Here is a 24,726-nt window from a genome sequence, read left to right as displayed (position 1 = left end):
GAGTCATAACCATTGGGATCTTTAAAGACCAGGAGCATGTTGGGAAACTGAGGCAGAAGGGAAAGAAGGGGCCAGGAAGCGGGGAGACCTGGGGACATAGTCCGGAGGGGGAAAGGTGACCCCAGTGAGGATGACTGTGTGACTGTGACCACAACCAGCTCATGCCCAGGAGCAAAAAGAAAGCAAGGCTGCCATTTGCTCACTTGGAACCCCAGGGGCTGTGACATGGGCCCAGCGTGGGGGACAAGTTGCCACGGGAAGACAGGCGTGTGGACTTTGGTTTCTGGTCTTGGCGCTCATGCTTTTTGCTGTGCACAGAAACTCTGCCCAGGTCAGTCTTCAGATACCACAAAAGAAACTATAGAGTTCTAAGAAAAGTCAAGGTATAAACTGGCTTAGAAATCTTTGAATGCCTTAAAAGTAATACAACATTCAGAGCAGAGGAAAGCCAGAGATAAATACTGGTTTTCTAAGTTTATTTTATTTTATTTTATTTTATTTTATTTTATTTTATTTTTATTTTTATTTTTATTTTTATTTTTATTTTTATTTTTTGAGAGAGAGGGGGAGAGAGAGAGGGAGTGAGGCAGAGACAGAGGGAGACAGAGAATCCCAAGCAGGCTCCATGCTCTCAGTTCAGAGCCCGATGGGGGGCTCGAACTCACAAACCACGATATCATGACTTGAGCCAAAATCAAGAGTCGGTTGCTTTACAAGCTGAGCCGCTCAGACGCCCCATGTATTAGTTTTCATGAGTTCCATCATAAAGCATATTTTTTCTAGGTCAGAGAAAACCCATTGAACAGAGATTAAAATATTCTTTTTGCAGTTTGGTTAATTCACTGATGATTTAAATAAAACATGGTAATTCTAGGTTAAAGAAGATGTGCAATGGGCTAGAAGTAAGCAAACACCACTGCTGTTTGTGATATCGCGGCAGGGGCAGAATTCTTATTCTAATTCTAATTCTAATACCTGGCAGGGTAATTCTAATGGTAATAGAAAAGCAAAGCAGGAGAAAGACTCAGGTAAGGTAGGTCTTTGGAAATTATTTTCAACAAAAAACCTAAACAGAACTTGGCGTTTTCCTTCGAAGTACACAGTTGTAAAAAAGAATGGAAGCACAATTAAGCCCCCAAATGCTCTACATTCTTTTCCTGTTGTAGTATTATCAGCCTTTCTGATTTATACATATTTATTATCAAAGAAAATTGACCTTGATTTCACATCACAATTTAGCAACCCACACACCCCCACCCCCAACAAACTGCTATCTCTTTGAAAGAAGTTATTCCATGCTGAGGCTCGGTTGCATGTATCAACAGTTTAATTTTTGTCTGGAGTTTTTTTTAAAAATTTTTTTTTCAATGTTTATTTATTTTGGGACAGAGAGAGACAGAGCATGAACGGGGGAGGGGCAGAGAGACAGGGAGACACAGAATCGGAAACAGGCTCCAGGCTCCGAGCCATCAGCCCAGAGCCTGACGCGGGGCTCGAACTCCCAGACCGTGAGATCGTGACCTGGCTGAAGTCGGACGCTTAACCGACTGCGCCACCCAGGCGCCCCTTTTTTTTTTTTTTTTTTTTTTTAATTTTTTTTTTTTTTTTTTGTCTGCACTTTTTAAGTGGCAGTTAGGAAACAAGAGAGGACTCACCTCTTTGAAAAGCAGAGCAGTGTCTGGCCATGTGCGTCTTCAGCTCCCTGGGAAAGTGATTTCAGATGGTCGGTTGTGGATGGCTCAGACTTCCTCAGCTCCCTCCCACACAGGCAAAGCATGCCTTTCCTGGGGCAGTAGGTTGAGAGAGGAGAGCTGTGATGTGCAAGGGTAGAGTCAGTAATCACCTGTCCTCTCCAGGCTTCCAGTGCATTCCATCTAATCCCTAGCAGCCTAGAAGCAGGAGTTTAGAGTCACCCTTTTTTCCATCAGCGAGGAGGACAAATTTGGGAATTTTAAAATGGAAAAAGTGGTATTATGGATATTTAGACCTGAGATAAACACCTGGCATGGAGGGGAAAGGAGGAAGGGGAGACGGGGAAATGGTTTTTTTTGTTTTTTTGTTTTTGTTTTTGTTTTTTTACTAGTTTAGAACTTTGCACGAGGTTTTGACTTAACTTAGTAACTTAATAATTTTAGAACTTCTAATAGCGTTCTAAATAAATTGTTAGTGTCAGAAGGAATTAAGTAAGTGTTATTTACTTAAGAAAAGCCTTGTTTTCACTCTGTATTATTTTCTTATTTGATTTCTATGAAACAAGTTTCTCAAGAAAGTGAAGATTTGCCAAGAGAACGAGTAACAAATACATGACAGTGCTGTCACATGGAGTGCCCTCTGTGTACGGTCACAGTTGGCCTGGTCCTTCTCTCCCACAGCAGTTACGCTCTGTTTCCCACAAGGACCACAAAGTCTTCCCGCTGCCCCACCGAGGTTGGAATGGCCTTGGCTATAGTGCAAAGGTAGAAAGGAGACCGTCGCATATACAGAAACAAAAATTGAAGGAGATAAACCTGAATTCCAAAGCAGTCAGGCAGGCCCAGCAGAAGGGCCCAGGGTGCCGCCTTGCCACAGGATGTACTGCAGCCGGCAGCCTCCAGCTGAAGCCAACCTCAGTGGCCTCTTAATTCCAGACACACATTGCTGTAGTGCAGCCACACCCACAGCAAACACTCTCCCATGGGAGTTGGGCGACACCCCCACCTCCAAGAAGAGAACTGTTGGCAAATAAGTTGATTTAAATCCTGTGAGGACAATAATAAATATTAATGTTTCCATTTGCTGGGATTCTGAAACATGTCGGCCACCGGGAAGGGAGACGCTGTCCTCGATTACAATTCTGTAAGATAAGTAACCCATTCCTTAGGAAACTACATGCCAAAAAATTAAATGACTGGACTGTATCCACATAATCACCAAGTTGCAGAGGTTGTATTCGAACCTAATATTTCTGACTCTCCCAAGTTTTCACAACATCACTATGGATCTTTTAAATAATAATGCTACAAGATACCATTTATTGAGCACCTATTGTGAACCTGGTATACTACTACACACTTTCTGTACATCGTCATATTTAATCCCCAGCAGAATCTTTAATATTAGATAATGTTACTTTCTATTTTTGACCTCATAAAGGTAAAATGTTTGATGACCTGGGTAGGTAAGGTTTGGGGACGGTTATTATCAGTGTTATAGTAACCATGATGTTCAGGGAATAGATTGCATTTAATGTTGTCTATGTCTTGACAATTGTATAAGGCTTTCTTGAAATACTAGCTAACGTTGCGCTCTTTGTGCATCTTTGACCCACAGGGAATAATGACTGCATTAAACTGGTGATATTGATTGAGAAAATAAGTTTTGGAATCATCCCAATCTGGTTTGGAATCTAGGCTCTGTCACATAAGCTACACGGCCTTGTAGATACTCTTTAATATTTCTAAGCCCCCATTTCCCCATTTGTAAATTATAGATAATAATACCTAACTCATAAGTATTCTCGTTGTGCAAATCAAATCAAGCAATGTCCATAAAACACTTAGCACTGTGTCTGGCATCTACTAAGTGCAAAATAATTGGTAGTTGTAGTTATTTTACAACAACGAGTAATCACATTTTATTGACTGCATCAATTAGAATTCAATATAGCTGCCTTTAACAGAAAAAAAAAAAAATGCCCTTGCCTGAAGAAGAGAGATGTGAACTTCTCTCTCATGTAAAAGCAGCACAGAACAGGCCACCAGGACATATATGGTGACTCCGTGGTATCATTAGGGAGACCCAGGATGTTGCCCTTGTTCTGTCATCTAGGCAATGGCTTCCATTCTCAAAGTCAGTTCATGTCCAAGGTGAATCTCTGGCTTAAGCCAGCACATCTGAGTCTTGGACCTAAAGGAGGAAAAAACTTCAGTTAGCTTCCCAAAGTCCCATGTCAACTCATTTGCTTCTATTTTTTTTTTTTTTTTAGTTCCATGACCTTAGTTCCATGATGTGATCTGTTACATGACCACACCATGCTACAAGAAAACTGAGAAATGTTCTCTTTTATTCCAGGACAAATTATGCCCTGTTAAAAGTATCAAGATTTGTTTCTAAGGAGGAAGGGAAAAAATGGATGTTGGAGGAAGCAGGTGACAGTCTCTGCGACACTGGTAAGAATGATAGTACCCTGATCAGAGCATGTCAGGGCTGATGGAATATTCGTGAGCCCTTAGTTCCATCATTTCATTTTAAAGATAAGTAAACTCTCATCCAAGGAGATAATGGGATATATGAGGGATTGCGTGGTGAATCAGTGGCAGTAGCCAAATAAAACTCAGATCTGTGACTTCCAGGTGGGCCAGTGTACTTTCTGCCAAATTCATTTTCATTCTAATAAATGACTTTGGGTTTTTGAAAATCCCCTTTTAGAGAGATATTACCTAAGTCTTTATATCAAGGCTTCTAGTTCTCATTTTGTCTCTTGCATTGGTTAATAGCTGGTCACTAGTCAACGTAGAACATATTTGCCATTATAAGTAGTGTTTATAATCACTAATAGCCATTTTACCAAAGGCAATAAGTATAATCCTGTCAGCTGCTCCATAAATATAATTTTAATACTCTTAATTATTTTTTTAAAATTCTCTCTGGAGTCCCTTCCATTATTCTTTCAGTCTGAAATTTATCTTCTGAAGATGTGGTTTGCCCTTCCCGAGGTTACAGCTTGTGGAAATGTTACAGGTCTGCATTTGCAAGCTTGTATTTTTATTAAAGAAAATTTAGTTAACATGGTTCTATCTCATTTAAACTAAAATCTGTGTAATACTAGAGTGCTATTTGATATCAATAGGGCCCTTTTAATAGGCTTTTAAAAAACCTTTTATTTCTAGAAATAGGAAGCTACGTATTGCCTAAAAGCACCCTAGTACAGGAACATAAGTAGTGAAAGATTAGAATTGTTAAGTCCAGGCCACTGATTTTTATATGAACCCTAAATTAGAGTGAATTCTCTAGCTCCTAATTAAAAAGGTTTTAATCACAAAGAATAAAAAGGACAAAAGCACATGTAGCATAAGGAAAGAAATTATAATTATTTAGTTGGGAGGAAGCTGTGTTGGGAAAAAAATCTGTGCAGTCACGTTAACTTGTCATACCTTCCAAGCACGATTTCAAAGTGAAACATAAGAATTCTCTTGTCTCTAGAAACCGGAATTTACCTCAATCACAGATTTATTTGAAAATTATTTAGTAGGGGAGGCGCCTGGGTGGCTCAGTCGGTTGAGAGCCTGACTTCAGCTCAGGTCATGATCTCAGGGTCTGTGAGCTCGAGCCCCCCGTCGGGCTCTGTGCTGACAGCTCAGAGGCTGGAGCCTGCTTCGGATTCTGGGTCTCCCTCTCTCTCTGCCCCTCCCCTGCCCGTGCTCTGTCTGTCTCTCTCTCTCAAAAATAAATAAACATTAAAAAAAAATTTTTTTTTAAGAAAATTATTTAGTTGGGAATTCCGGATTTTAACAGCATGTCTTCTCATGGAAGATGTTGATCCTAAGTTGGTAAATGAAGGAAAAAATACAACAGGCTATAAATACAACCTAGAAAAACATTTTTTTGTTTTAATAACATACATAAGCATGTATATTTAAAAGGTTCTAGAAGGATATATACCTAGATATTAATATATTAATAGTAAATATCTAGGGTGGTGTAATTGTGAGAAGTTTCCACCTTTTTCTTACCTATATCCAAATTTTAAATATCTACTATTTTTCTAAGAGGAAAAAGAAATGTTTATGTTTTCATTTTAAATGATGCACCTGATGACAACTGGTTTTGAAAGAAAGAAACTAGTTTAATTCCCTAATGCATTCATTTTCATGAATGCAGTGGCAGGTTTATATTGTGTGGACAGAATATCTATATGTACTTGAAAAAAATATGGCTCCATTTATCCAAAAAGCATTTAATCCTTCAAGGTGTGATAATTTGTCTATTCCTGTTTTTCCAGAATCTGAAAGGGTAAAAAAAAAAAAAAAAAGCAAAAAACCTCTTTATTTTACGGATGTCCAGATGATGGTACTATTACTTTTATGTGGTAGGTTGAGGAACAAATGAAAAGTAGAAAAGTATTAAGTTCATATGAATTTACTAGTGTTTAAAAATGAATTTATATTTTGTTATATTTGAAAATTAGTAGCACAAGTAATTGACGTATAGTATTTATTCAGTCTGTAAACAATGGTAATATTCTTGGCACATATTTGATGATCACTGATACTAATTCCAAACACTCAGAGACCTGAGATCCACAATGGCACATCCACTCAGGTCCTCACCCTCTCCACCATGTGTTCAACCTGAATTATCTGCATCTTAATTAAGAAAAATAATTTTTCCCAGAAACCAGTCTCATCCTTATACCGATAGTCCCCTTCTGCCCATGCTTTCTCTCACCTGACTGCCTCTTCTCTCTGCCAAGAAGCAGGAGATAATAATGATCAGAGGTAGAGATCCAGAAAGAGCCAAAAATCAGGGCATTGAATGAAAGAACAGAGAGTATTAGGTGATGTCTCATGTAGTACACATCAATTGGAAGTGCGGACATCGTGCTTCAAAGCCCTTCTCCCAGGTGTTCCACGGTGCCCCGTGTGCCCTTGAGCTGCCTCCATCGTAGGCTACACAAAGTCTTCATTACAGGCACTGCACTTCAAACCCTTTTGTGCTTTGTCCTTCCTACATGTGTAATAGCAATCTGGCTTGAGCACGGACTATGTTCCCTCTGTGTCCATTTCTGGTCAAACACTACAGACTGATAGCAGAGTCCAATAGACGTCTATACTCATTGGGCTGAAAATCTTCTTGGAAAATAACTTGGTTTTTGAGGACTCAAACACGTTGTCAGGTATAGAAGATGCACAAAACTGCCTCTGTGAGGTTTATTTGAATCTGTGGTCAAGGATCCTTCTAAGACAGAACTTATCCTACAGCTTTATAAACTGACTGGCCACACTTCTTAGGAGATTCAAAAATGAGTAATGATCGAGTGCCGTATCAGTTAAATTTATCCCCAGCCCATTTTCATAGGAAAAAGACAGCTGTGAGTCAAAGGTGAAAACCTTGAATCCTGAAGTCTCTCTAAATCATTGGGCTACAATAGAGTTACTTCAGAAGCATCTCAAGTAGATTATGACTCAGAGGGAAACAAGGCAAAGCAGCGGGTGTGTCAAACAAAGTCAGAGTGCCCAGGGGTAAACCGATTATCACATAGAAATGTAGACTCTGTGCTTGCAGTTTAGGTTTATTGGTTTATGAAACAGCTTACCGAGTCTTAAGCCACCAAAAAAGAAGTGCGAGTTGATAAATCCACCCTAAAATGATTGAGCTCCTTTGTGGTCAGCCTGCTTGCCGAGAGAGTAGCTGGCTGAGGGTCACCATTCTCTTGCCATTTCTGACTTGGCAAAAGCTAAGGATGCTGCACAGGGCAAATAAAGCATGTGTTCCTGAACCTCAGGTGTTACACTTTTTTTTTTTTTTTTTTTTTTTTTTTTTTTTTTTTTTGGTATTTCTTGTATTTCTTCTCTGTTAAAATTGTACCCAAAAAACTCACTCTTAAATTATGCTAAATTCCTTCTCTGGGCAATTCCTGGGCTTCATTATTCTGCATGTCTGTCTCCTTTGATCAGATGAGTCCAGTAATTGATCGTACTTTATAGGGATATTTTACCAGAGAATGTGACTTCTTCTCTTGGTTTATCCATCCGTGATCTGCTTGTGTGTACTGATCTGTAAGTGGGCAGCGCCCAGGCTGGACAATTTTCTCCCAAGGACTGGCTGTTGAACACTGGTTCAGCAAGGCAGGCTTGCCTAGAGCCCAACCAGACCCATAGATCCACAGTTACCTTCCCCTGGAATGTTTCCAGCTTTGAGTGAGACTTTCATCAAGCCCTAGGTCTATGCCTGGGCCTCTCCATATGCCTTCCTCCGTGTTATGGGATTAAAATGTCCAGGAGCAAATGTACCATGTATAATGTCTAAAAAACAGAGTATAGGGATTTTATCAGGAGAGTACAAAATCCAGACTAGGCTCCACCACTGTGTTAGTTTTCTTGTTACTATAACAAATTGTCACAAATTTAGTAGCTTAAAACAATGTAGTTACATTGTCTTACAGTTTTGAAAGTCAAGTCCGAAAGCAGTCTCATGGGACTGAGGGCAAACTGTCAGCAGACTTGGTTCCTTCTAGAGGATCTAGGGGTCAATCCATTTCCTTACCTTTTCCCACTTCTATAAGCCAAGTACATTCCTTGGCAGGTAGCCCCTCTTCCATCTTCAAAGCCAGCAGCATAGCATCTTGCTTCCAGCATCACAGTACCTTCCTCTTCTGCAATCAAATCCCCCTTTCCCTCTTTCTTGTAAAGACCCTGTAATTACGTTTAGGGCCCACCAGAATAATCTCTCCATAGGGAGATCCTTAACTTTATCATATTGGCAAAGTCCCTTTTGCTCTATGAGGTCATTCTCGAGTTTCTGGGATTAAAACATAGACATTTTTGGAGGCATTATTATTCAGTCCAGCACAGCCAGCAAATAAGGATGTTTATGGTTGTGTTAGGCAGCCTTCTTCAAGAAACATAACCAATAAGATATATATATATATATAAGGGGCGCCTGGGTGGCGCAGTCGGTTAAGCGTCCGACTTCAGCCAGGTCACGGTCTCGCGGTCCGTGAGTTCGAGCCCCGCGTCAGGCTCTGGGCTGATGGCTCAGAGCCTGGAGCCTGTTTCCGATTCTGTGTCTCCCTCTCTCTCTGCCCCTCCCCCGTTCATGCTCTGTCTCTCTCTGTCCCAAAAATAAATAAAAACGTTGAAAAAAAATTTTTTTTTAAATTTAAAAGATATATATATAATATATATTATGCATTAATTAATGCCATATTAAATACCTTTAGATCTTATATTAAATCTCTTTCTAGACATATAATTATATATAACACCTATAATTACATCTCTTACATTAATTCTCTTTTCAGATATATAATTTATAAGTATAATGATATATTATTATGATATATATGTAGAAAGAGATTTAATGTAGGGTATTGGTTCACCCGATTATGGAGGCTTAGAACTCTCAACAATCTACCATCTGCGAGCTAAAGACTCAGGAGAGCCAGTAGTGTGGTTTGGGAGCCCGGAAACTGGAGGGGTGATTGTGGGTCATGTAGACTCCAGTCCGAGTGTGGAAGCCTGAGAACCAGGACAGCTGAAGGCAGAAGATCTAATTCTCAGTTTAATCAGGCAGGCAGAGAGCAAATCCAAATTTCCCCTACCTTTTTGTCCTGTTCCAACCTTCAGTGAGCTGGATGACACCCACTCACGGGCGGGGGGGGGGGGGGGGGGGCGCGGGGGGGGGGGCGGGGGTGTGGATATCTGCTCTACTTAGTCTCCCTGTTCAAATGCCGACCTCTTTTGGAAATACCCTCACAGAACCAAATTAGTGTTTAACCAGCTGTTTGGGCTTCCCTTGGCCCAATCAAGTTGACACATAAAATTAGCCATCACAATAGTACAAGATATTTTATATTCTAATAGACATTTCATATTCCATAGATATATAGCATATGATTCTTTGGCTGCAAAAGTGCCTATATTTTACTGTTAATGGAAAGAAAATAGACAAATCCTTGTCATCTGCACATGATTTTTCCCTTGGACATACAGTGCTTACACTGATGAATGGAATCAGTAGACTTTAATTTCAGTCTTTATTTAAAATACTCCTGAGTTAACCAAATTAATTGTCTACCTTTTTCTTATTTTGCCAGGTAAGATGGAACTGTCCCACTCTAATTGTACTAAATTTGTTCTGAATTATTAAAATCCAAATGGACTTGTGGCCATTGACTTCTGTTATGCAAAAATCTAGAATTCATCAGGCATCAGCTTCTGTAGGTTAGAGAGTGGTGACAGTTGTGGGATAGATAGCACAAACCCCAATGGACTATCAAATACATAGAGGAATTCATACCACATCGCATATTTTAGGTTTGTTAATGAAAATGGGATGTGAAAGAAGGGAATGAGAGTGCATTGATACATTTTTCTCAATGGAGGCTATTATTCAATATTATAAAACCAACTAATCAACATTTATGTAATTGAGGATTTTTATTACATCCTGAAAGGAAAAGGGTTTTAGTCCATTAAAAATTGATAAATCCTTTAAAACATCTTCTTTGAAAGCCAAACTAAGTATAATTGTTACTTGTAGTCAATGCTAAAAATGAAAAAAAAAAAAAAGAGCAAACTCATAAGATAGTAGAATGCTGTAGAAAGAACATTAGATTTGTAGAAAAAAGTCACAGATTTTCAGCTGTAATTATGCAACTTACAAGTCATGTACATTTAGGCAAATAGTTTGATTTCTCTGAGTCTCAGTTTCCTTATTTATAAAATATGAATAATATTATCTATTTCAAAAGATTGTTACAATAAGTAAATGAAATATTACATACCAAGTGTCTTGTGAAATGCTACAGAAAAATTAAGACGTTATTGTGAAGGGCCCACCAAGAACTATATTTACAAATAAATACACTGTTAACTAACATAGTTTGAAACATTTTAGCTGTTCTTAAAGTAAAAAGTTACAATAGCAAAACTCATTAGTAGCCCCAAGGACATCTCTAAACTCCCCATGTTTGTAAAGTCATTATTATAAAGAAATACCAACTTCTAGAAACCGTGCCAAAGTAGCTAAGGTGAATGACATCCAAGTAGGCCATTTTATTCAGGGTAAAAGTGGTCCAAAGAGTAGTTACAAAGATATTTACATGACTGGGAGTTAAAGAGGCAGAGAAACCCGAGGAGAAAACCACAATTTAAGCCATTGGAATCTACAAGTGTTTTCATTTAATACATATGTAGTGTCTTAATTTAACACATATTTCATGAGCAGACCATCTAATAACAATTTCTAGAATATGAAAAAATAGTAAGAGTAAGCATTACAAACCCTGAAAAATAGGATTGTTATAAGGACATAGCCCCATGGCTCACTGAGTACCACCCAGACCTATGCCTTGTGATCCCCTAGCTGATCTCTGTCCAGCAACTAAAAGGTTAATGCTGCCATAAATGGGCTTCCAGGACTCTCCCCTGGTGTGACAGCCTGTGTCCCTTCTGATTGGCCCACACCTGTGCTGCCCCACGTGTTCCATGTTCAGAATATCTGCTCACATGTAGACCAACTGTTGTCCCTGGGCTGTGTCCAGAGGTCTGCCTTCCAGATCATGGACAGATCCCGATTCCTAATTACACACACCTTTTCCAAGTTTCCATGAGTCTGGGATTTCTGTTCATTGCCATCCCAGTGGGGGCATTATGTGTGGTAACCACTCACAAAATGGTTATTGTGAAATCACTCCCATATGTCCTTTCAAATAAGTAATCTTATCTCCTTTACTTTGTCACCCACATATTATGTTTTACATGTTGTTAATAGTTTAGCTGTAGCATCCCCTACCCCCTGGAACCTTTACATTTATTCACCATTCTCTTCAAGTGAGCAAATTACATCTGTAAATAATTTTTATTTATTCAATAATATTTTACTTACTCAACCTGAATATACTGCAGATTGTTGTGTTCTAAGTATAAGCTACAATTGTTTGTTTATTCATAATAAAACTAATATTGGTTGTAAAAAATGCACATGTTCCATTTATCAACTTCCTCAGAGGTGAACACTATTAGTGCTTTTATCATATGCTTTCTAACAATTTTCAACATACATAATCAAATCTTATTGTATATGTTGTTCTACAGCTTGCGTTATTCCCTGACAACTTCACGTGGCCCTCTTTTCATGCCAGTACAACTAAAGTCCTGTTGATAGTCATTTAGATAATCCAATTACAAAAACGTTTTTAAAATGTTCTTCAATAATCATCTTTAGAGGGATTGATACACATATTTAAATTTTTCTCTAACCATGTTTTACTAGTTAGACTAGGTAATGTTTATTTTTATGCCTTTCCAAAGGCTCTTGCTCTTAAGCGTCGTTGTACAAAAAACATTTAATTTATTAAATTTATTTAAGTTTATTGGAAATCTAGTGATAGGCTATACAAATTTCAAGAACTTTTCTGGAAAGAAATTGCAGATATTCTTGAGTGCTAGACTGAAAACCCTAATCTACATGGTGACTTAAAAAAAATTACATAATGCACAAGGGAGTCAGCAAACATTCACCGAAAGCCTAGTTTGTACTGAGTACTTTTCTATCCCATTCAGATAAAATTCTGTGTCCTTGGGTATTTCACCATCTCACAAAGAACATAATCAATTGGACAGGCATTTGATTTCTGAGAGAGGGGGAGGATGCTATATTAGAGGCGTCACCCAGTGTTTAAGAACCCAGAAAAGGGGTACCTAGGCCACCCCAAGGAGGACAGAGAGGATGCCTCAGACAATGAGTAGCATGAAATGTGGCCAAGGAGGAGGCCAGGAGAAAATGGGCCAGAAGAATGGAGAAATATTCAGAATCCCAGAGATAACAAAAATCATGGCTTATTCAGGACCCTGAAAGCAGTTAGCATGAAGAGCAGAGGAAATTAAAAAAAAAAAAAAAAAAAAAAAAAAAGTCAAAGGGGGAGAACTAGAAAGGGAAGAAGGAACTACCACAATTCCCCATAAACTATAAATACAAATACTTATTTTGGAAAGTAAACCTTATTAAAATAATATTTATGCAGTATAACATCAGTAACAATATCTTTCTCTCATACAAATACCTGGATTTTAAATGATATATTACCATAAAATTTATTAAATTTTGAGTAATTACCATATATACCATATATTACCATAGAATTTATTAAGGAGCAGGAAACAGGTTCTCCTAAACTGATAATGTCATCCAAAACACTGGATCAAATTTTACGGAGAACAATCTGACTCTGTCAAGAGTGTTTAACGGTTCTCCCACCCCTTTATACTAATGTTTATTTCTAGCAGTTTGACACAAGTATAATCATATTCTGGTATGCTTAAATTTTATGTAATTAAAAAGGAGCTAATAATATTTAAATACACAAATGTCCATCAAAGAATTACTCATAATAACAAACCCCTCATCAAAGAATTACTCATAATAACAACAAGGAAACTATATAAATGATGAAATATAGAAAGTCAGAGAAATTAATTATGTTGCTTAACATAATTAATACTTCCATTAAATGCATTATATTTAAAAGTATTAAATTATACAATAGTATGTACTGTTCAGTTTTAATTTGATAATAATTAATATAAAAATCTTTAATAAAATTAAAGAACTAAATATAAAAGCCAGTATGAAAATATAACAAATATATATATATATATTGACTCAGACACTCAACTGACTGAGCCATCCAGGTGCCCTGATGGCTCAGTCGGTTGAGTGTCTGACTTGGGCTCAGGTCATGATCTCTTGGTTTGTGGGTTCGAGCCCCACATGGGGCTCTGTGCTGACAGCTCACAGCCTGGAGCCTGCTTCAGATTCTGTGTCTCCTTCTCTCTCTGCCTCTCCCCTGCTTGGGCTCTGTCTCTCAAAAATGAATAAATGTTAGAAAAATTGTATACATATATATGTATATTTTTTATTTAAAAGGATTTATGCAACAGTAAGTAATTATTTTTTAGAACTGAGTTAATTTTTATTATCGTTCCCTTTTTTTCTGTATTTTCCTAATTTTCTACAGTGAGCATGTATTAATCTCACAATTAGAAAAAAAAAACAAACTCCTCTAAAATTGAAATAAAGAACACACAGATAGATTAAATATCCAGTGTACCAAAAATGAATTCCATCTTACTATAATAAATTCTCTGTTAGCCAGTGCTTTTATTGTGTATCAGCTCTGTGGATTGAAGAAGGTCGTTACCTACGTGCCCTTCATCAAAATGAATGTTTAAAACATCTTCCTATTTAATACCGTCTCAAAGGGATTTGGCAAAATGCCTGCTTGAATGCATTATTAAATATGTCTATGAGGATGCTGGTTGATTTTATAAGTCGACTTCAGAAGACAATGCAGGCATCACAACATTCTCAAGTGAATTATAACCAAATTGCTTCCAGTCAATGGTACCTTGATGGCCCTTATATAAACTGTGTCAACGCAGTCATTCTAGGGGATCTCCATCATCAGAATTTGACTCATGGGGAAAATATTGTCTAAATATTTTCAGTTCCTATGACCATTTTATTTGTTTAAGTAGAGATTTTTCAACCCCTGAGAAAAGAGCTCTTATGGTCTAGAGCTGTCAGTGACCACCAACGAATGCTTTGATCACCACTTCAAACATTTTAATTAATTATATAAAATTAGTGTGCTGGCCTCAGCTAAATTGGCCCCGTAACGTAACCTTTGTTAGAGAAGATACCTTGAGAAAAATAAACTTAGCAACTATGTATTGGTTGGTACCAAGTTCCAAGGACTTAGTAGGCACAATCCCTCCTCAAGAGGAACTCACACGTAAATGTTTATGTCAGATCCAGTGCGAACTCGAATACAACAGATGGCTCTTATGAAGGGCAAGGAATTGGAAATTCACTGGGGAGCCATGAAGATCCAAGGCTGGTATAACATGATACAAGGGAAACTAGGCAATCAGATGAGTTGGAAATGAATTTTAACATAGTGATAGAATTTTCAGAAACTGAAATATTATTGCATTTACCCATGAAAACGTAAATTTCCTTATCTTTGCTCTCCTCCTCACACATCGAGATATTCATTCGACCTTCAACTAATTTTATCAGTGCTCCAAGAATCCCACTTTTTTAGGAGCTGCTTTATCTATCTCATCTTATTTTATTGTGAAATTTTCCTTTACTATGAAAGAATTTTGTGGAATTCTTTACTAAAATGTGAATTATTTTTGAGGTGTTCCAATAATTTCATGGATGGAGTCTAACGTGCACCCAAAGTTGTTATAAATCAAGGATGGGAGTTACCACTGTATACACCACTGCAATCGTTAAATGGAGTAAAAATGTGATGCTTGAGTCAAGTATGTCTGCAAGGAATTGTGCCGTATTTGATTGTATGTTTTCATTTTATAGAAGAATATTGCAAGCTTCCAAATTGGGTATAAAATGACAAATTGTTACATGACTACTTTTATCTATAAGACAAGGGAGTTGAAGAAAATTATTTCTAAGTTCCCTTCCATTTTTAAAATACCATGATTCTACCCTTTTTACTCACAACATGACAGTAATGGCTGCCCAGTGCCACGGCAGCAGAGCAAGAATGGTTTTTAATGGCCACTGACTGTCAACTGTCATTTTCCATGTCAGTGGCCCAGAAAGAGTCTTGAGGTCCATTTGGAACTTCTAGAAAGTAAGGCACTAGAAGCATAGAGTAAAGTAAAGTTTTCCTTTTCGAGGTTGCTTCAGAGATGGTTTTTATTCAAGTAACTCAAGAAGGTATATCTTAACGGAGCCTGGATGTTTTGGCCAAACCACAAAAAATTTCATCATCCCTACAAATAGAAGTGAATAATTAGAGTAATGATGACCAATCTTTTGTGCCGTTTCTCAGAAAGGAAAATGCATCTCCAGATTTTCCCCAAAAGTTGTCTTGGCAGGGTGAGGCTGGAACCTGAGTGTTTCTTCAGTGTGGGCAGGTAAACAGCATTCTCCTCTTCTGCCAGGATTCATTTACCTTATAATGTTTTCTGGAAGATGGAGAAGGTTTTCGGGGCTAGAAGGGAGTGAAGGGAGAAAGGAGAAAATGGGGGCATTGGAATCTGAACACTCCGTCTGAAGAACGCAGTAAAAGTGTCCTGAAGATGTTGTGAGACTCTGAGCACAGGAAGCGTTGTACCGAGGCCCAAGTAACCTCACAGGGACCGGTCACACACAGCTTCCCTACTTGCTTGCAGAGAAACAGAACAAGTCGCGTCTTAAGCAGAGGCTTGGGACTTAGGGACAGCAAACCTCCAGGAAGAATCTGGAAATAAAGAACATCAAGAGCTGTGTTCCTGAGTAAATCATTGCCACTTTGGGGATTCTTTTTTTTTTTTTTAATGTTTATTTATTTTTGGGAGAGACAGAGACAGAGTGTGAGCGGGGGGGAGGGGCACGAGAAAGGAGACAGAATCCGAAGCAGGCTCCAGGCTGTGAGCAAGCTGTCAGTGCAGAGCCTGACACGGGGCTCGAACTCACAAACTGCAAGATGATGACCTGAGCTGGAGTCGGGCGCTTCACCAACCGAGCCACCCAAGTGCCCCACTTTGGGGGTTCTTGAGATCACTTGAGAAAAGACTGGTCCTGTGGTTCTGCCTGGCCAGGTGGGCATTTGTAGCTCATTAGAGTCGGAAGTCTATGTGAATATGATCACATTTGACTCTCAAGATAACAGAGGTCAGAATATTGATACTAAGCACTAAATGAATTTCAAAAGCTTAAATTAACTTTTTACTTTACATGAGGCTGCAGATACTCTTTATACTGGTAAATGTGGAGATTAAGTTTGAGGCCAAACTAAAATTATTTTTTTAGAGTGAGTTAAGCTGAAATTTTAAAGTAGAGACATAGAAAGATTATTAATTGTGTACAAATATCGTTATACACTAAGGAAGTGCTATCCCTGGCCATTAACTATGGGAACTGGACACGTCAATTCAACTCTGTCCTCACCTTTTTATTGCAAAAAATAGAGAAATACTGTGATAATGTGATACTCAAAACTTCCTGTAAGTTCTGTATTTCAAATATTCCATGATTCCATTAACTGCTTCTAAAAACAAATATATATGTATATTTATATATATGTATATATATACAGTATATATGTGTGTGTATATATACTGTATTTATATATTTATACACACAGATGCATAAATACTTCAATACACATGATTATATAAATATATGTCATCAAAAAGGGGGTTGGTGATTTGGGAGTTAAGTCCTTTGATTGCTTGGTTACTTTTACTTTTGGTGTTTTGCATCAACAGTTATATTTATCAATATCCTGAGAGAACTAGTAAATTCCTATTACAGTTTGACCCCTGACTCCTCAAAAAGGATATTAATAGACATACCTTGCTGCAGACATGTTAAAAATCAATACCTTAGCATTCTGATTTTAGTCTTTAATTTTAAATATCACCTCCATATAGACCCATGGAAGTATGCGAGGTATCCTTTTTCTAACGTGTCTTAATTTCTCAGTCTCATCCTCCGTACCATAGTCACAAATTAGGACTTGAGAAAGACTTTGTCTTCTCTATACAATCTTCCAGCGAAAAGAGAAAAGGAACCCAAATGCCACTCGCCTCCAGGAGGGATGGCCCCTGAATGGACTTAGCAGATCTTTTTTTTTTTTTTTTTTTTGCTTATTCACACATTCAGCACAAATCACTTCAGTAAAATTATTGTTTCTGGTCTGTGCTAGTATTGAATTGAAGCATGTAGCATTGAAGCATACGAGTCTCACTGAAAATGAAATCTCAATTTGCTTCACTAATGGAACTCATTTTATTTCCTTTAGGCCCTGCCTTTGATTATTACCTTGCGACACAGAAAAAGCAGCGATAAAACACTTTAATTGATGACACCTCCATGGTATTTGTTACACCTGCTATAAAATAATTAGTTATTCAACTATAATAACTGCTTATTAAAGTGAAACGCAATAAATACTAGAAAATCTGTAAGACAATTTAGCTACTTAGGAAAGCTATGGTCTGTTAAGCTACCAAGAGCAAAGATCTGTCTCTGTTTGTGATCTGCAGTGTAGTCCCATGTCAGTTTTTAATACCCTGTGTTGTGATACCCTCAGTTCAGTTATTAGCAAACAGGTGTCCTCATTATACCAAAAGTGTAAATGGCCATAAACAACTCCCTTGACAGCAGAGAAGCCAAAGACTCCATTCTCATGGAGAATCACTCTGTCGTGGAGATGATCACTCAGCCCCAGCCTGAGTGGGAAAGGTCTGCTTTCCTGTACGTAATGCCTGCCTGGGGAACAGATGTCACTTTGGAGACTTCCGTAAGCATTAAGATAAATTCTGTGTACAATGAATAATTCTAAGGCTCCCACCAGCGGCATCCGCCGGCTGCCGCTGCTGATGGTGCTTAGCCGGCTGCGGGCAAGAAGTGCGTGCAGGCAGAAGAAGGTGCTGCTGGCCTTCCCTACCAGTAGCTGAGGTATATAAGTGGAGGGAAAACCATACATTTTAATAAACAAACAAGGTAGCCAGCAGACATTTTGTCTCTGTGTTTCCAAGGAAATTGGCTTCTGAAAGGGGGAAAGGAAAGACTGCTTTTGAACTTTTGGGGGGCCCATCTAGAAGATTACATAATCACAAGAGAAAGCACAAAAGAGGGCCAAGAAAATTGTTTTCCTTCTGCCTCCGTCTTCTGAAGTCATGTCACCTGCCCAGCTCACCTACTCTCTGGATCCCATACTTTCTGGTTTCTTTTATGTTCACAATTTTTTTTTTAATTTTTTTAATGTTTATATTTTTGACAGAGAGAGAGACAGAGAGAGAGACAGAACATGAGTGGGGGAGGGGCAGAGAGAGAAGGAGACACAGAATCTGAAACAGGCTCCAGGCTCTGAGCTGTCAGCACAGAGCCCGACGCGGGGCTCGAACTCACAGACAGCGAGATCATAACCAGAGCCGAAGTTGGACGCTCAACCAAACTGAGCCACCCAGGTGCCCCTGTTCACAATTTTAATGATAATAGTTGCCTCACAAGTGCTGCTGTAAGTTCCGCTAGGAGAGTTTGATGACTTTGGAAAAGAGTTTTCACACACACACACACACACACACACACACACACACCCCACTTATTCATCTTGTTAGCCCAAATGCCAATTACTTATATTTTAACAAAATCTATACAGTGTTTGTGTCTAGCTGGTCACTGAGATATGCAGTAGGCTGACTATATGTTAACTTAGACATTCAACAGCAGGCCATCTCTCGCTCTGTAAACATTCTGAAGTTGATTTTTATAACTTGTCTTTGTAGAATATATCAGGGAGGGGCGCCTGGGTGGCGCAGTCGGTTAAGCGTCCGACTTCAGCCAGGTCACGATCTCGCGGTCTGTGAGTTCGAGCCCCGCATCAGGCTCTGGGCTGATGGCTCAGAGCCTGGAGCCTGTTTCCGATTCTGTGTCTCCCTCTCTCTCTGCCCCTCCCCCGTTCATGCTCTGTCTCTCTCTGTCGCAAAAATAAATAAATGTAAAAAAAAATAAATGTTATAAAAAAAAATAAAAAAAAGAATATATCAGGGAGACTAACTCACATGGTAAAACTTCCTGAAATTCTTTATGAAAAGACTTGTGTGGGAGAAGTGTTGACTCACGTGTCTGTGAGTCTACTGATAACCCATATGTAAGTGCTTGCGCTGTCTCTCACTACTAAAACCTCTTCAGTACATCCTACAGAAGAATTAATGAAGGACCTTTCTTGATTAACTTTGTTCAGTGAGCAGAGATTTGCCCTGTTCCTCAGCTCAAAATGAACAAGAACTAAGATTTAACGTACATAATTGGGAAGAAAAGTATATACTTCCTAAATAAATTTGGCTTTCTAGAATTGATATTCATAGGCTCATGACTTTTCTTCTTATATTAATGCACTGAGAAACTTTCAGACCCCTAATTTTTTAAAAAAAATATATACTGGATGCACTTTAGAGCAGACATCCTTAACCAGCCCTTCCTGCTACTCCCCCATTTCCACAGCCCCTCAAAATCACCAACACCATTAGACTGAGAGGGGGAGGCAGAATCCGTGGATGGGCTTACGGGGGCCTGTTAAAACACTGAAATTATAGGCTGGATTTTTTCTTACCTTTATGTGTATTGGGGCTCTTGTTTGCAAACGACAGAGATCAGTTCTGGTGAATTTACCTAGAAAAGGAATTTCCTGGGGGTGTGGGAATGCCTGGGTTGCTCAGTTTGTTAGGCATCAGACTTTTGGTTTCAGCTCAGGTCATGATCTTCTGGTTTTGTGAGTTCGAGCCATGTGTTGGGCTCTGCTCTGAATCCCTGCTTGGGATTCTCTGTCTCTCCCACCCCCACTCACACTGTCTCTGTCTGAAAATAAATAAATTAACTTTGCTTTTTTTTTTTTTTTTTAAAGGAATTTACTTGAAGGATATTGGACACTTCACTGAATTTATTAGAAAGATATTGTAGAGTCTATAAATCATTTACAAAAACAAAGGAAGCTAAACATCCAAAGCAATAGTGAAAATCACACCGCAGGAGGCATTGATTAGGACCCCACTGCCAACAGACACGATACTTCACCACTGGTCTGGAACATTGAATGTTCAGAATAAATGCAAAGTGATCCCTGTCTCTTTGTGACACTAGCTTTACCTACAAACTCCCAGGGCTAGGTGAGATGATTCAAGTGGCAGAGCTTAGGGTAAGTGCCAGCGTACTATCTATGCAGGCTGAGAGACTACAATGGGCCTTTGCACATTCTGAGTTTCAGGTTGGTGATGGGGCTTGATTGCCACGAATTCTTGCATGATGGCTGCTTATCCAGCAGAAGATATGAGCATCTTAAAAAAAAAAAAAAAAAGAAGTAGTATATATATTGAAAAGGTAGGTCATGCCTTTTATTTGGTTTTTATAAGTATTGATTATCCAACCAGGCTAAGAATGCCTATTATATAGAATTTATAAAAGGAATGATTTACCTCCAGAAGGACTAGAGACCCAAAGAGATTAAGAGATCACACATTGCCACCCATTAGCAAGATCAACGCAAGGGCTAGAGTGTAGGGACTCAGAAAAGTGAAGCTGTTTTTGCTCAAACAAACTGAATCATATTTAGAGGTTTTCAATTTGAAATTAGTATCCCCCAATAACTTTTCAGTTTATGAAAACTGTCAGGTACCTTCACTGGTCACCAGATAAAGAAAACTTGTTGGCAGACACAGAAAAGGTCTTCATCTTGGGGAAAAATATAAGCATTTTATAAACTGGATATTGTTATTTGCCTGCAGGTTACTCTTTCTTTCAAGACCGAGTTAAAACAGACAGAACCACAGTATAAATGGCCCCCCTTATTCATGGGGGGAATACATTCCAAGACCCCCAGGGGATGCCTGAAACTGCCGATAGTTCCGAACCATATATATACCATGCTTTTTTTCCTGTACATATATTTTTTTAATTTTTCTTTATTTTTTTAATATGAAATTTATTGTCAAATTGGTTTCCATAAAACACCCAGTGCTCATCCCAACAGGTGCCCACCTCAATACCCACCTCCCACCCTCCCCTGCCTCCCACCCCCTATCAACCCTCAGTTTGTTCTCCGTTTTTAAGTCTTTTATGGTTTGGCTCCCTCCGTCTCTAACTTTTTTTTCCCCCTTCGCCTCCCTCCTGGTCTTCTGTTAAGTTTCTCAGGATCCACCTAAGAGTGAAAACATATCGTATCTGTCTTTCTCTGTATGACTTATTTCACTTAGCATCACACTCTCCAGTTCCATCCACGTTGCTACAAAGGGCCATATTTCATTCTTTCTCATTGCCACGTAGTACTCCATTGTGCATATAAACCACAATTTCTTTATCCATTCATCAGTTGATGGGCATTTAGGCTCTTTCCATAATTTGACTATTGTTGAAAGTGCTGCTATAAACATTGGGATACAAGTGCTGTACATACATATCTATGATAAAGTTTAACTTACAAATTAGGCACAGTAAGAGATTAAGAATAATAACTACAATAAAATAAAGCAATTATAACAACATATACTATAACAAAAGTCATGTGAATGTAGTGTCTCTCTCCCTTAAGATATCTTAAGGTGAATGATGTAAGGATTGTGATGTAGCATTAGGCAACTACTGAACTTCTGTTGATACATCAGGAGGGTCATCTGTCTCTGGGCTGGGACTGACCTCTGGTAACTGAAACTGCGAAAGCAAGACCATGGATGAAGGGGGATTTCTGTATCCACTTGCTTCCAGGAGTAAAGATGTAATTAGGTTTCTGGATCATATATGGTTCTATTATAAAATATTCTATCTTTAAATCAGAGTTTAAGTAAATGAGCTCAGTGAAAACTTGCTAGCAAATTCTCAGTCATTTGCCTTAGGGAATTTCTTTTTGTTTCCCTTCCTTTTCCTATTTTCTTTATCTTTACCTTTTTTCTTTCCTTCTTCCTTTCTTCCTTCCTTTCTTTCTTCTTTAGTATATTTAACAAATACACATAAACTTACATGTGTTTGTTTTTTTTTTTTTTTTTTTTTGAACGTTTATTTATTTTTGGGACAGAGAGAGACAGAGCATGAACGGGGGTGGGGCAGAGAGAGAGGGAGACACAGAATCGGAAACAGGCTCCAGGCTCTGAGCCATCAGCCCAGAGCCTGACGCGGGGCTCGAACTCACGGACCGCGAGATCGTGACCTGGCTGAAGTCGGACATGTGTTTGTTTTACTCCATCTACGCCACAATGGCAACTGACCACAGTTTGACCTTTCATTTATGAATTGATGTTTAAAAGCTGAGAAAAAATAAATTTCTCACGAATAGTTTGATATAAATGACACTAATAAACAGGGAAATAAACTGACAGGCAAATATAAAAATACAGTAAAACCTGGGATTGTGAGTAACTTGTTCTGCGAGTGTTCCACAAGATGAGCAAACATTTCTCATAAATTTTAACTTGATAAATGAGCGATGTTTTGTAATACTAGTGACACTGAATGTCACATGATCACAACTGAGCCAATGGTTTCTTCCCCCTCCCCGATGGATTGTGAGTGATCATCTCCCTTGCTTGGATGCCTGGTCTCTGGCCATGGTGTTTGGCAGAAATCAGTGATTTTTCAGAACATTGGAAAGTGCCCACAACTGGCATTAGTGCACTTTTTGTCATTTCAGAGCCCTTATGGACAGTCTTTTGCTTTTCCATACAAGAATAAGCTTAGGAATGCTTTGCTTCATTCTAATCTGCAGATATGGACCCTTTCCTCTGCTTTCTTATTGCTAGTTACATTAAATACAGTAAAGGACAAGAGGTTATTAGTATTGTACTGTAGTCAACCTCCGTGCAAGCATATACAAAGGCCCCCAAGCAGAGAAAGATTCCATTGAGCCAATGGATAGCAGTGATTCTGTTAGTGATAGGGAAAGTCATCCTACACAATAATCCTCCTCTCACTTGTCTCCCTCACACCAGCCATGAAGGTTCTCAAAGGTTAGTGCAGGTTAATTTCTTTATTTTTCTTTTATTTTGTATTTTCTTTATTATTTTATATTATATTAAAGTATTGTAATCATTTTTATATGAATATTTTTGGGTGGAATGAATTGAGTTTCTGTCATTTCTTGTGGGGAAATTTGCTTCGATATACCAAGTGCTTTGGATTACAAGGATGGTTCTGGAATGAGTTATGCTTGCAAACCAAGGTTTTACTGTATTTATCTTTATTAATCTTTATTCAAGAAGCTCATCAGAATGCTTTAGTTAACCTATACAATCCCATAAAGACCTATGAAGAGAAAAAAATATGATGTTCTTCATATTACGTATCAGAAAATCAGGACAAAGAAAATAAAGTCTTTCTTTGGCATAAATTGTTAAGCAAGGGGCTATAAAATAATTAACATAATAATGCAATTCAGGACTCTAGACAAGGCCTCTAGACAAGGAATAAAGCACAATCCTAGCTTGTGTGATTTTTTTCAACTAGATATTAAATGAAATTAATAGGTTGATATATGGGACATCATAGATTGGGCTTGAATAATTGGAGTAAGCAAGGCAAAGAGAAGGAGAGTGGTGTGTAATTGGGAAGTAATCGTAGTCCGTTATTGGTTTCAAGAGATAGCAGATCTGGGAAGCAGAGAATTTTGAAGGAAAAATGATGATGTGAAAGCATATCTTTGGGTAAATATGAGGTAGTTCTTCAACGTTTATTTATTTTTGGGACAGAGAGAGACAGAGCATGAATGGGGGAGGGGCAGAGAGAGAGGGAGACACAGAATCGGAAACAGGCTCTCCAGGCTCTGAGCCATCAGCCCAGAGCCTGACGCGGGGCTCGAGCTCACGGACCGCGAGATCGTGACCTGGTTGAAGTCGGACGCTTAACCGACTGCGCCACCCAGGCGCCCCAATATGAGGTAGTTCTTAGGCATTACACCAAGGAGTTTGACTCTGGGCAAGGAGTTTATCAAAGCAGTGTTTCACAAAGCCATGTCTGGGATTTCCGTGAATAGATGATTTAGACACTGACGGGAAAATAAAAAGGAAGAGGGAAAAATGTTATAACACATGTAATACTAATAATGCTGGTCACATTTCAAGTTGGTCACCTAAATTTACAAGAAGTTGAACCGGGTCCCAAAATCAAGTGTTTCAACTTCAAATTATGGGCTCCTCTATCTTTAGATTGTGTTTACATGGAAGACAAACTTGAATTTGCACGTGAGTTTGAGTTTGAGGTTAATAAGAGAGAATCACTTATTCAGTTATAGGGAGAACACTCCGAATAAATGTAAAACCTAGTGATAAAGATTTCAGGGCAAATTAGGAAAACAGACTTGCCAGAGATGACATGGGTCTTTGCAGTGAAATAGGAATACAAATTACTTACTGAGGGAGGGAGACAGAGCTACTGGGTCCAATAGGTCTGGAACTTTCTCAAACCTTTTAAGCTTGGTATAAGAACAAAGGGCATTGATGGGGGAGGTGAAGTGGATAT

General features: G+C 38.6%; 3 long non-coding RNA genes across 3 annotated transcripts in view; 1 reads left to right on the top strand and 2 right to left on the bottom strand.

The window, feature by feature from the left end:
• The window catches only part of LOC147581495 (uncharacterized), a 63,185-nt gene extending 60,736 nt beyond the window's left edge, over positions 1-2,449 (bottom strand). Inside the window, exon 1 of the long non-coding RNA XR_015249971.1 lies at positions 1,656-2,449. This is a non-coding gene — a long non-coding RNA (uncharacterized LOC147581495). The remainder of the gene's footprint in view (positions 1-1,655) is intronic.
• The window catches only part of LOC147581494 (uncharacterized), a 66,739-nt gene extending 48,619 nt beyond the window's left edge, over positions 1-18,120 (top strand). The window contains exons 3-4 of the long non-coding RNA XR_015249973.1: positions 4,051-4,148; positions 17,525-18,120. This is a non-coding gene — a long non-coding RNA (uncharacterized LOC147581494). The remainder of the gene's footprint in view (positions 1-4,050; positions 4,149-17,524) is intronic.
• The window catches only part of LOC147581493 (uncharacterized), a 37,010-nt gene continuing 23,012 nt past the window's right edge, over positions 10,729-24,726 (bottom strand). The window contains exon 2 of the long non-coding RNA XR_015249972.1: positions 10,729-15,979. This is a non-coding gene — a long non-coding RNA (uncharacterized LOC147581493). The remainder of the gene's footprint in view (positions 15,980-24,726) is intronic.

This window comes from Puma concolor, chromosome B1 (genome assembly GCF_028749965.1).
Source record: "Puma concolor isolate L17-30 chromosome B1, mPumCon1.1.hap2, whole genome shotgun sequence".
NCBI classification, from domain to species: Eukaryota; Metazoa; Chordata; class Mammalia; order Carnivora; family Felidae; genus Puma; species Puma concolor.
Note: the sequence above shows the minus strand (reverse complement) of the source record. Positions and strands in the feature narration are given on the sequence as shown.